We start from the raw sequence: 13,924 nt of genomic DNA on the forward strand, positions 1-13,924 counted from the left end.
CTATCATTGTTTGAGCTAATCTGTTTACATAGTTGGTATCACAGGGGCTATTGTAAATAAACCTGTAGCTGACTTTCAGCACAATTTGTCATTAGCATAGTAAACATGATTGTTTCCAAAGGAATATAATTCAACATTCAGGGTTATACAAATACTGGTCTGTTCTTATTGACCAGACATAAATACACAAAGGTAATAGAGTATTTTTCTTGGATTAACGAATCTAAATGTCACAGATACCATGTAATAGAGTCACATGAGGCATATGACCCATTTAGTGATCACCAATGCATCATTTAATAAGGTTTTGAGTTATTAAATTTGCACCCTTTTTGTCAGTATATAGCTACAATAAGAAACCAGCGTGCTGTCGCACCAATTTCAAGAGCAGGAAGATACAAAAATAATAAAACATAAAATTCAGGTACTTTCGAATTACATCCACCACCAGCCACAGGCTGATCAAATTATAATTTTTTTTTATATATATTTATCTATATTTCATCAGTTATATAGGTAAAGACCAGCACCACCACCCACTCTCTGATATTATATACTTGTAAGTACACCTTTATATTCATACCCATATTGATATAAATGTAGGTAATACTAAGGAAAGACCCCAGTGTGACTATAGGATCATTAATTAATCCTTTATGGTTGGGAAGGAATATAGCATTAGCACTTTATCCACATATGGAACTATTAATTAATGGTCATTTGTATATAGGGGCATAAAAGAGGTATTTAAAAACTCAGCATTTGCACTTTGTAGCATATTTGCACTAGAAAAATTTTTTTGCACTTTGTAATAAATGGTGGAATAAAATATTAGAATAATATCTGATGAAATATAGATAAACATATATAAAAAATTATAATTTGATCAGCCTGTGGCTAGTGGTGGATGTAATTCGAAAGTACCTGAATTTTATTTTAAATATATTTTCAATTATTCTGAAATAAAAATATTCATTTAAAGAAATTATGTTTTATTATTTTTGTATCTTCCTGCTCTTGAAGTTGGTGCGACAGCACGCTGGTTTCTTATTGTAGTTATATGTTGATTGGGAAGCAATAATTTTGGACCGCATTGGAGTGCACACTTTTTGTCAGTGCCTATTTTATATTATTTGATGGCTGCACATGTTATTGGTACCTTGTAATCTGCTGGATTTGATCCAGTAATTTTTAAGATTATTATTCAATCTTTTAGATTATGAAAAATTCTGCATAACCTTATGATGCTATAGGATTTATAACTAGTGTTGAGCGAGCACTAAAATGCTCGGGTGCTCGAAGCTCGGGCCGAGCTCGCCGTGATACTCGGGTGCTCGACCCGAGCAACGAGCCCAATGTTAGTCTATGGGAGACTCGAGCATTTTTGCGGTGGCACCCCAGGCAGTCTTTTAAAAGCCTAACAAGTGCCCAAAACGATAGTGACAGTGCTCAAATGACATGGGGACAGCATGGGGATCGCCCCAGGAAGCATTTCTGACCCCCAGGTCACTGCTGTCAACAACGTGGTCAGAGATATTAAGCCACTTTTACAGGCTCACAATAAAACGTTCAAAAACGAAAGTGAAACTTTTTTCCTGTGAAATATGTTAAGGAACATCCTTTCCAGGGTAAAGACTTGTGTATAAGTTAAAATAAATGACCAAAAACAAAAATACTCCTCCACACCTTCGGCTATGTTCACAAGTAGCATTTTTTATGCGTTTTTGCACTTTTGTATTGCTTTCAAGTATGACAAATGCATTCACCGTGAAATGTCATTTTAACATTTTACAACCTTATCTGGCCATGTGCTGTGTGACACATGCATAAAGTGCTGAAAAGACAAGGGAACAGCATGGGGAAGACCCTTGGAAGCATCTTTGACTCCCAGGTCACTGTCTAAAAGTGTGCCCATCATAAGTGATCCTTACCGCATCAGAGGATGCAGACTTGCAACTATCCCCATGCAAGTTCTAGTCCCAGGGCAGTGTTCAATTGTACCTCCCCCATTCCTTGCAATAAGAGCTCAAGTATGCAGCCTGCCACCCACCCACCCCCAGGCTGCAATACCATACTGCTTGCTTGCTTGAACTTGAAATTGGGCCTTTTAGGTATGTGGAGGCGGAATCTGGCCACCACGTCATGGCTGTGTTGGCGGCCTGGAATCCATACTCAGTCCCCAGCCGCCCGGCGGCCGGGTGTACATACTCGGTCCCCAGCCGCCCCGCGGCCGGGTGTCCACACACGGTCCCCAGCCGCCTGGGGGCAGCCGGGTGTCCATAAACGGTCCCCAGCCGCCCCTATTTCTCCTTGGAACATCCCCCCACACACTTTTCTTAGCCCGGCCTGCTTTAGGCAGCATTGGACGAGCCCACCAGAGAACCAGACTCCTCCGGTGGGCCCTGACTTCTCCATCGGTGGAGTTGAGAGTGCCAAGGTGAGGAGCATGATGATGATGACAGAAGTTAGCATCTGCTATGTTTTCTTTTAATGCAAGTGTAAGTGTGCAGCCTGCCACCCACCCACCCCCAGACTGCAATTCCATACTGCTAGCTTGCACTTGAAATGGGGCCTTTTAGTTTGGAGGAAGCCGAAGCTGGCCACTACCTCATGGCTGCTTCGGCAGCGAGGTATCCATACTCAGTCCCCAGCCGCCCATATTTGTCCTGATGTGCCTTTTACATAAGATTAAGCGCGTATACCAAAACATTACCTGTGCCCTCCCCAGTGCATTTAGTGGGAAGGAGAGCCTATTCCGCTGTAGTGTGTGCATGCCAAACCCCTGTTCATGGTACATGCGAAGATGCCTCCCACCTTGCACCTGTCGTTGCAGACTTGCAACTATCCCTATTCAAGTCCTTGTCCCAGGGCAGTGTTCAATTGTACCTCTCCCAATCCTTGCAATGCAAGCGCAAGTATGCAGCCTGCCACCCACCCACCCCCAGGCTGCAATACCATACTGCTTGCTTGCACTTTAAATTGGGCCTTTTAGGCATGTGGAGGCGGAATCTGGCCACCACGCCATGGCTGTGTCGGCGGCCTGGTATCCATACTCAGTCCCCAGCCGCCTGGTGGCCGGGTGTCCCCGCTTGCTCCCCAGCCTCCAGGGGGTGGCCGGGTGTCCATACTCGGTCCCCAGCCACCCCTATTTGTCCCGGTAACCTTTCCCACACTTTTCTTAGCCTGGCCTGCTTTAGGGCAGCATTGGCCGAGCCCACCGGACTATCAGACTTCTCCGGTGGGCCCTGGCTTCTCCATCAGGGGAGTTGAGAGTGCCAAGGTGAGGAGCATGATGAGGATGATAGAAGTTAGCATCTGCTTTGTTTTGTTGTAATGCAAGCGCATGTATGTAGTAGCAGCTAGGCCTGAGGTGGTCAGCGTTTTGGCGCATATCCTACCTCCTCCGAGGATTGCTGGATGTTTTCCTGCTACTATCCAAGTTCTATGACTCCCGTTAAAACAAAGCTTCAGGTGATAAATGATGGATGAGGTAGTGGCAAAGGAGAAAGAGCAGGAGGAACAGGGACCACTCACATCAATATCAGGCCAGTTAACCAGATATGTCTTGTAGGATATGTTTCTGTAACAAAAGGAGCGGTTCGGCTACACAGTTATAGGGCATACAGTGAGTGCAATGCCTACCAAAAATTTCGAGTCACTCCAATGCCCCTTGGAAATTACATGGAGGTCAGAGGACGTTAACTAAACCTTTTTTTCCATTTATAGCAACTGGGTCTCCCGTGCACTGTTGGCCTAAGCAGTGAATGGAAGGCTTTCCAAAAATTATGAGGAACTGCAATGCCCCTTACAAGAGCCATTTGTGGCACCCCAGGGGTCTGGTCACCACAGTAATAGAGATATTACGTCGGAGAGCAAGTGGGAGGTTTCCTGGTCAGGATCCATTAAACATGCAACATCCTCCTGCCCCAATCCAGGGAGGGGAGAATTCTGCCCTTATAAACTGGATCTGGGGCGGGGTTGAGTGAGTCAGAGAACAGTCAGAGTCAGAGTGAGAGCAAGGGAAAGTAACAGCAAGGAGCTCTGTAGGAGCTAGGAGCTAAAGACCAGGGGCTGGAAGCTGAGCAGAGCTCGCCCTGGCAGAAGACAATAGGAACCAGACACAGGAGTCCGAAGCTGTGAGGACTTATATATCCAGCAGCAGAAACCAGCCGGCAGGGGATTTCAGGTCCTCTGGCCATAGAAGGCCGGAGGCTCAGTCACAAGCAAGGGACCAGCACCGCCGTCGTGGATCGGAGGCTAACAGAAGGCCCCAAGTCACCAGCCATACGGGTGAGCACTACACGGTACACTCAGGGACGTGGGCTACTTCTACCCGCTTACAGCAAGGTAGCCAGGAAGAGTGCAGACAGATGGGGAGGCCTACAACTCCACCTGGCCAGGGGAACTCCTGCTTACTCACAGACTGACCAGGCCTCTTATGCTAGCCAGTACTCCCGGGAGGGTCTACCTTATAATCATCAGTAAAGACCCTGAACTGCACTGCAAAGACTCTGAGTCATTCCTGCTGCGCTCGTGCACCATCACCCCCATCATCCACACTCACTGCCCTGAGGCTATACTCCTCCCGAGGGGAGTTATCCCATTCTATGCTGCGCACACAACACCATCCTCAGCGGTCTGCCTCGCAGCGGTGGTACTCCCTGACCGCAATCCACGGGTGGCGCAGTCGAACCATTAACCTCAGAACCTAAGAAAGACTGCCACTGGTTTGACCAGCCTGAGCCACGGGACCGGGTCACCGCCACGGAGACTACAGACCCCAGAGACCCGGCACCGGGTATCCCACACACGTGTACACACGGCCCAGGGGGCGCATCACATGCAGTACAGCATATTACAAACATAAGTCCCATTATTGGGGAGTGGGTGTCCCATGGTATTTGCTTATGCTTTCCAAGCAAAAGCATCCAAAAATTAGGACGGAGCAACTTGCAATGCCCCTTACAAGAGCCATGCAGTACAGCATATTACAAACATAAGTCCCATTATTGGGGAGTGGGTGTCCCATAGTATTTGCTTATGCTTTCCCAGCAAAAGCTGCCAAAAATTAGGATGGAGCAACTTGCAATGCCCCTTACAAGAGCCATGCAGTACAGCATATTACAAACAAATGTCCCATTATTGGGGAGTGGGTGTCCCATAGTATTTGCTTATGCTTTCCAAGCAAAAGCTGCCAAAGATTAGGACGGAGCAACTTGCAATGCCCCTTACAAGAGCCATGCAGTACAGCATATTATAAACATAAGTCCCATTATTGGGGAGTGGGTGTCCCATAGTATTTGCTTATGCCTTGCAAGCAAAAGCTGCCAAAAATAAGGACGGAGGAACTTGCAATGCTGGCACCCTGGTGGTATAGTGGTGTTGGAGGCTGAGGATAAGGAGAAGAAGATTAAACAGCTGAAACGAGGAAGCATATACCCATGTGTGGGTGTGAAGCGGTGCATGTGAATACACCTCCCGAAATAACACAGTGGATTTGACTTTATGTTACTCTGCTGTCATTTGGGGGTGATGAGAAGTCTGGCCCAATCCAGCCCTTGTTCATTTTGATAAGGGTCAGCTTGTCAGCATTGACAGTTGACAGGCGAGTGCGCTTATCAGTTATAATTCCCCCAGCGGCACTAAAAACACGCTCCGATAACACGCTAGCGGCAGGGCAGGCCAGGACCTCCAAGGCGTACAGAGCGAGTTCATTCCAAGTGTCCAGCTTGGATACCCAATAATTAAAAGGCACAGAGGAATCACGGAGGACGCTGGTACGATCGGCAAGGTACTCCCTCACCATCTTTTGAAACTTTCCACTCCTTGTGAGAGTACCGCGCGCCTCAGGGCCTGTAAGCTGGGCGGGTGTCAGAAAACTGTCCCAGAACGTTGACAGTGTTCCCCTGCCTCTGCTGGATTGGAGTTGCATCTCTCCCGCCTGTACGCCTTGGTTGGGTAACGAACTGTGACCTCTGCCGCTAGCGTGTTCAGATGGGAATTTTTTTAAGAGTTCTGCAGCAAGGGCCTTCTGGTATTGCCCCATTTTTGTAGACTTCTCCACCTCAGGAATAAGAGAGTGAAAGTTCTCCTTGTAGAGGGGGTCTACAAGTGTCACCAACCAGTAATGACTGTCACTCAACATTTTGACAACGCGAGGGTCACGGTTAAGGCAGCGTAACATAAAGTCAGCCATGCGTGCCAGACTGGTAACGGGCAAGATTTCCGTGTCCTCACCAAGATGACGACTGACCATGCTCTCCTCCTCCTCCTCCTCTTCCTCCTCCCCCCTGCCCTCAGGCCACCCACGCTGAACCGACGGTATGACACTTGTACAGGTACTACCGTCTACAACGCATGATAGCAGCTCCTGTTCTTCCTCCTCCTCTCCCTCATTGTCCCCCAATGCACGTTGGGATGAGATGAGGCTGGGCTGTGTGTAATCGCCCGCTACGGCTTCTTGATCCATCTCATCATACTCTGGCTGCAGTGCCTCCTCTTTAATTCTCTGCAGAGAGCGTTGCAAAAGACAGACAAGTAGGATGCTGACACTAATGATGGCGTCATCACCACTCACCATCTTGGTGGCCTCCTCAAAGTTTGTCAGGATGGTACATATGTCAGACATCCAGGTCCACTCCTGAGGTCTTATGTGTGGAGTCTGACCTGAATATCGACGGCCTTGTTGCAGCTGGTACTCCACAACTGCTCTCTTCTGCTCACAAATCCTTTGCAACATGTGGAGGGTAGAGTTCCAACGTGTGGGGACATCACACACCAGTCGGTGTGCCGGAAGCTGCAAACGCTGCTGCAACACAGCAAGGGCGGCGGAAGCTGTAGCCGACTTGCGAAAATGAGCTGACAGGCAGCGTACTTTCACGAGCAGATCTGGCAACTCGGGGTACGATTTAAGAAACCGCTGAACCACGAGGTTAAGCACATGAGCCAGGCATGGTACGTGTGTGATCTCACCTCGCCTCAGAGCCGCCACCAGGTTACGGCCATTGTCACACACGACCATGCCGGGATGTAGGTTCAGCGGTCTCAGCCACAGATCTGCCTGCTCTTTCACAGCTGTCCACAACTCACAAGCAGTGTGAGGTTTATCACCTAAGCTTATGAGTTTCAGCACAGCCTGTTGCCTCTTGGTGGAGGCAGTACTGCAATGCTTCCAGCTTGTAACTGATGTGGTGATATCTGAGATGGAGGCTGAACATGAGGAGGAGTAGGAGGAGGAGGATGCGCAGGAGCTGTACACTGTGGGGGCAACTCTGACTGACATAGGGCCCTAAATTCTCGGTGTGGGGAGGATGTGTTCCGTCCCAAGGTCCGACTGGGTCCCGGCTTCCACTATGTTTACCCAGTGTGCCGTCAGAGAGATGTACCGTCCCTGGCCACAAGCACTTGTCCACGTGTCCGTTGTCAAGTGGACTCTCCCAGCAACTGCGTTGTTGAGGGCACGGCAGATGCTTTGGGACACGTGCTTGTGTAGTGCGGGGATGGCACACCGGGCAAAATAGTGTTGGCTGGGGACCGAGTACCGAGGGACGGCCACCGCCGTAAGATTGCGGAATGATTCCGTCTCCACCAGCCTAAAAGGCAGCATTTCCAATGCAAGCAGTCGTGAAATGTGCGAATTTAGGACTGTGGCCTGTGGGGCGTTAGCTGCGAATTTCCGCTTTCGTTCAAAGGTCTGGGATATGGACAATTGAACGCTGCGGTGGGACGTGGACGTTGATGCTGTTTCTTGAGAAACTGCCATAACAAGTGAAGACTGAGAGGAGGGGGCATCTTTGCATGCAGTATGGACAGGGGATTGCCTTGCACACACAACAGGGGGTTCTATTGCACCACAACAGTGGAAGAAGCAGTGGTGACACCCGCTGACACTGGTCGTGGACCCTGGGTTTCGCCCCACAAAGTCGGGTGCTTTGCTGCCATATGCCTGATCATGCTGGTGGTGGTCAGGCTGGTAGTTTTGTCACCCCTGCTGATGCTGGCATGGCAGGTGGAACATATGGCCTTTTTGGGGTTATCAGCAGAGTCTTTAAAAAAATTCCAGACTCTGGAAGACCTACCGCTTGTACTGGCAACGTCCCTCGTGTTGGTGTTACGGGGAACGGTTGCCTGCCTTCTGTCTGCGGCCACCACACTGCTTCTTCCTGCCTGTTGGGGTACTCTGCCTCCCTCCCCCTGTGTGCTGCTGGCCTCACTCTGCATGTCCTTCTTCCACGTTGGGTCAGTTACTAGATCATCCACCACCTCCTCCTCTTCCACTTGCACACCATGATCCTCCTCCTCACTTCCTGGCAATTGTGTCTTGTCATCGTCCACCTCTTGTGACAGATTGCCAATGTCGACTTCCTGTGGCCGTGGCTGTTCAAATATTTGGGCAATGCAACATGGGATCTCCTCTTCCACCACTTCAAGCGTATCAGGCGAGGGGCCCAAATATGGAAATGGACCAGTGAACAGCTCTTCAGAGTGTCCAAGTGTGGGATCACTTGCTGTCTGACGACACTCGGCATGGTGGGAGGAAGGAGCATCAGGCTGAGGAGGAGTATGCGGTCGAGACTCACGGCTACTAAGAGTTGACCGTGTGGAAGACAGACCGGATTTGGTGGTGCCCAGGTAACTGGAAGTATTATCGGCTATCCAATTAATAACCTGTTCACACTGATCAGTTCTCAATACTGGTGTTGTTCTGTGCTTCCCTAGTAATTCGTTCAAGAAGTGGGAGCGAGAAGATGTGGCTGTTGGTTGTGGCACATTTTCACCTTGGCCACGGCCTCGTCCTCTGCACGAACCATCACGAGAACGTCCACTTCCACGTCCCTTGCCACGCGCCTTGCCCATTGTAAATGAAGTAAAATAGCTTACACTTGCACTATCAATGGAAAAAGGGTAATAAAGAGTAGATTAGAACCGTGGAAGAGGAAAACCACAGTTTTTGTTTACTGGAGTATACAACACTTTTTTAAATAGAGATATTTGCGGCTGAACAGTGAGCGACACACTCAAACTGCTTTTTTTTTAGATACCAAAGGCCCAAAACTGGATAGTACAGCGATTTGACCTGTGGAACTGCGAAACCACACTGGGATGTCGGGCCTACACAAGACTATTTTCAACAGATATATTTTTGTGTCACAACAGTCAGGAGACACTACTGTTTTTCTTTACGGAAAAAACTGCCAAAACCTGAATAATAGAGATTTTTTACCGTGGGATGGCAAAACCACAGTTATTGTTTACTGGGGTATACCACACTTTTTAAAATAGAGATATTTGCGGCTGAACAGTGAGCGACACACTCAAACTGTTTTTTTTTTTTAGATACAAATGGCCCAAAATGGATAATACAGAGGTTTGAACCGTGGAAGTGCAAAACAACACTTCTGTTTCTCTAGCCTACACCAGACTATTTTCAACAGTCATATTTGTGTCTGAAAAATCAGAGACACGCTTTTTTTTTTGGGGGGGGGGGGGACACACCAAAAGGTTAATAAGACGGGTATTTGTACAGTGTGAAGGAGGAAAAAAAAAGGAGGATTTAGATGAAAAAAAAAGGATTTTTCCTGGCCCCCGACACCTGGTGCTAAGTCCAGCAATTTCAGCAACAGGAGCACACAGGACTGTAATGCAGCGTTTGCTGGTATAACCACTGTGTCTCCTATACAGCCTGCCTGCCTGCCTGGTATCTGGGATGAATATTAGTCCTGAAAAGGACTGTTTGTTTGTTCTGGCAGCCTTTACAGACCCTACACTAACTATTTCGCAGTTTATATCTCTCCCTAAATCAGCAGCGCTGTCCCTACACTGTCTAATCCGGAGCGACTGTGTCCAAGATGGCGGCGCCCCGTTTTAAATACTCGAGGTGACGCTGTGCGGCCAGCCAATCACTGTAATGCCCACAACCAACATGGCTGCAGCATTACAGTGACTGGCTGGCAATCCCTGCATGTTCATTGGCTCTGTAAAGAGCGCCAAACATGCAGGGTGGAGACCCGAGCTCCCGCCCGAGTAACCCGGAAATGCTCGGTGCTCGCCGAACATCCCGAGTAGCGTGATGCTCGGGCGAGTACCGAGCAGTGTCGAGCATGTTCGCTCAACACTATTTATAACACATTTTGTAAAGCATGGTAAGACAAACAGTTCTGTATTCCAACACAAACACATATATGTGAAGTTTATTTCTGCAGCAAAGTAATAGATGCAATCAGTCTGTTACACAGATATGGCATTTTAAGCCATTTGCTAAAATCGGTCAATCTTGGAATATTACACGGCTTGGCACATACATTAGCCACAAATCTTTGCACACACATGTTTATTAACATACAATCTATTTCATTCTTATCCTCATGGGATTATTCCAACATAAATTGTGTCTTTACTACAGTTTACTTAAGTCTGAGTGCTTTGCAATTAAAGCAATAAAATGTTTATGCAGGAATAAATCTGTTTTAATGAAACTTTCTCCCCGTCAGGTTTTTAAATCAAACCTTGAATTTGCAATTAGAATATACATTTCCTGCCTCACTCTCCAGCTGTTACTGTCACAGATCCCAGAAATGATACTAAGTTAATCCCTGCAGGCTCCAGAATCCAGGGAGCTAAGAGAGTCTTACAGGGCTAAATGGAGATGGTGGGGACAAGACCTAGAATGGCATAAATTTATCTACTGGGACGCAATTAGAGGTATCCTAAAATGTAGATGGAATGAATGATTCTAATGCATTTCTATATTTGTAGTGGCTGGAACATGGAGTACATTTCAGTCTATTCCCATAGGAATTTTCTGACAAATTGACTGAAAACAAGACCCTGCATATTTAATAAAAAAATCACAACTGCTACACATTTGATTGGCACATTCCACATTCTACAAGTTACGTACAAGTAAAATGTGATGGTGATCAAATTAAAAAAAAATAACTAAAGTCCACTAATTAACATGAGGTCATTACTTGACTAGCTTAATTTAATATTAAAAAGTAACTGTCGGTTTAATTTTTATTTAATAAATTACTAGTACATGTGAAAAAAAGCAACTTTGTAAAATATCTTATTAGACAAATCTGCTTCTTTCTCCACCAGGAAGGATCATTCATTTTCAACGCACTCAATTTTATGGCCATTTTTTTGATTCTTTGAAGACAGATTTCTACATTACTGAGATAGAATCTCATCAGTAGCAACTGCCATCTCCTATATGGAGGGGTGGGGATGGGAGAAGTTTTAGGCCGAGCTCCTCCCTCCTCAGCCCCCTGCCTTCTACACAGACTCTTCTTAGTAGCAAGTTTCATCTTCTATCTCAGCAATGAATTTTGAAAATGAATGATCAGTTCAGGAGACAGAAGCAGATTTTTCTGATAATTTATATTGCAAAGTTTATTTTTACATATACTATTGAATTAACTAAAATTATTGAATTAACTATTTTTTTTTACTTTGTGCAATACATACAAAACTAATATAGAAATAATACTTTGCATATTAGTTTTGAAGGGAACCCAATAAATAATGTGGTGTGTGGGTTGTCTATTTTGAGAGTAACTCGAGGATCTTATCAGACTCAAAATGGCCCTAAAATGTAAGAAACAAATTTATATTTTCCCCTGAAGCTAGGGCTCATGTGGCAGAATTTCATATGCTCTTAAGATTCCCAAGCTCCTACAAATTTTGGAGGCAAGTAGAGTACTGGTGCACTTGAATATCTTAAAAGAGACTGTTGACCCCTTTCCCAACATTTTTCCTAGAAAAATCCAACAACGGATTTTAATATGGCAACTTTATTGTTCTCCTTGTGTTCTTCTGGTCGGCAATGTGGTGCTTCAGGTATGTATTCTTTACTGTGGTGATGATGAGTCTGCAGTGGAGCAAAAACAGCAGTTTACTCTCATTTTTCTTTCAATGTTCCCTAGGCACCATTTCTGAAGAAATTTTTGGTATGTAAACACCAGAAATACAGAGATAGGAAGACCAACTCATCCGTCTTGCAGTGTGTACAGCCAAATGAAAGTCATGAACCCCATGCCTGCTTGGTGTATCATCATATATAAATGTACAAAAGCATTGTTCAACTCCCAATAAAACATTGAAATCCATCTTCCTTTATTGATTCCAATTAAAACATGATAGTACAATGAAAGATTATCAACCAACACGTTTTGAAAGTAAAAAAAAGTTTTAATCCTGGTATTCCAGGTGTACTACCATGTTTTTATTGTATTTCAATGAAGTACAATGAATGTAATGGCAAAACTTTATTGGGAGATCAACCATACCTTCTGTTGTTAATATATGTATATACAGTGGGTACGGAAAGTATTCAGACCCCTTTAAATTTTCACTATTTGTTTCATTGCAGCCATTTGGTAAATTCCAAAAAGTTCATTTTTTTCTCATTAAAGTACACTCTGCACCCCATCTTGACTGAAAAAAAACAGAAATGTAGAATTTTTTTTTAAATTTATTTAAAAAAAACAAACAGTACATCTCAAGAAGCAATTTCTTGTATCAAATTCATGCTCTAAGGGGCTGGTGGACCAGTCGCTTTTCTTTTAATTGGTGGATTCTCAGGCCTTGTGAGAGTCAATAATGTAGGTGCAACTAAGGTGAAAGATGCCAAAATGCTCATTCTCTATAGTCGAATTGCAGAGAACATGGGGTAAAATTTCAGTTTCTCTGTATTACACCAGGAAAACCCAATCAACACCTAACAGCAAAATGTAGCCAATGAGCCACTTTAGTTGGCTCAAAACTTCATTATGTGGTGTTTCTCTTCCTTTTTTATATTAATTACCCTCTGAGGTCAAAAATTGCAAAATATTCATCTTCTGCTGCTTTCTCCATTATATGTGAACTGTTAGCTGCTGCCATTCTCCCAAGGCATTTAGCCATGGTTAGTAAATTATTTTATTGTTTCCAATAACAAGTCATCCACCAAATTTCTCTAACTTTTGTCCTACTTTTCCAATTGGCCTAATATATAATCGTTGCCCTATGTTGAAGGAAATTGACATATGCTTCCTGCTTTGCTCATGTGATGCTCTGTCTTCCAACACACTATCAAGCATGGCCAGCAGCATGCTTGCTTGTTTGAGATAAGTAAATGGAAGACATCAAAGGCAGGAATGACAATGGACAGCTATGCTTTGGATTTATTATAAAAAGAAAATTTGAGACTTTTTTCTTAGTCCTCATAGTTTCCATGCATTATTAAATCTCTTTCTGCAACACATTAGGGAAACAAATCCACAGTCACAGTCCTTGTAAAAAACAGGAACATTTCCCAGATGAGCTATCAATGTTTCTGCAATCTTGGTCAATGCTGGAGATATGAAATAAGAAAATCACTGTCTTTAGAACCAGTATCAACCAATTCTGTATTGCTGATATGATGGAGGCATACTTTCAGACACCTTGACACACTATGCCAATTGACAGCTCTAGTATCATTGATCAGCATCTGTCCATACAGCACCCTCGCCCTAGAATACCACTTAAAGTGATCTATGTAGCTTCTACTTTATTGAATAATGAAACTTAGGATACAAACTCTATGCTTTGTAAGATTCTCACAAATGGAGAAGACAATTTTAAAATAAATCACAATATATGATACTTGATAAGCCCTGCTAATATTATTGTTTTTTCTTTGAGAAACCTTTTTCTTTTTTACCTCAATTCACATTATTCAGTACTAACATTTTTTTTAAAATTGAGCTATCAAATATTTTAGTCATTCCATATTAAAATTCAAAAGATTTTAGACATCAGCGGTGCACAGTGTATGTAAGACAAGAAGGTTAGAGCCATTAAATTACACCATCCTGGGATAGGACGACCTTAACTTGTTGCACCCACACCCCTGTACTTGCAATAAGATAGGGTATCAAGCAGAAGCGTATCTAGGGGT

Source organism: Phyllobates terribilis, unplaced genomic scaffold (genome assembly GCF_046119375.1).
Source record: "Phyllobates terribilis strain yellow unplaced genomic scaffold, ASM4611937v1 Scaffold_5__5_contigs__length_657084704, whole genome shotgun sequence".
Taxonomy (NCBI): Eukaryota; Metazoa; Chordata; class Amphibia; order Anura; family Dendrobatidae; genus Phyllobates; species Phyllobates terribilis.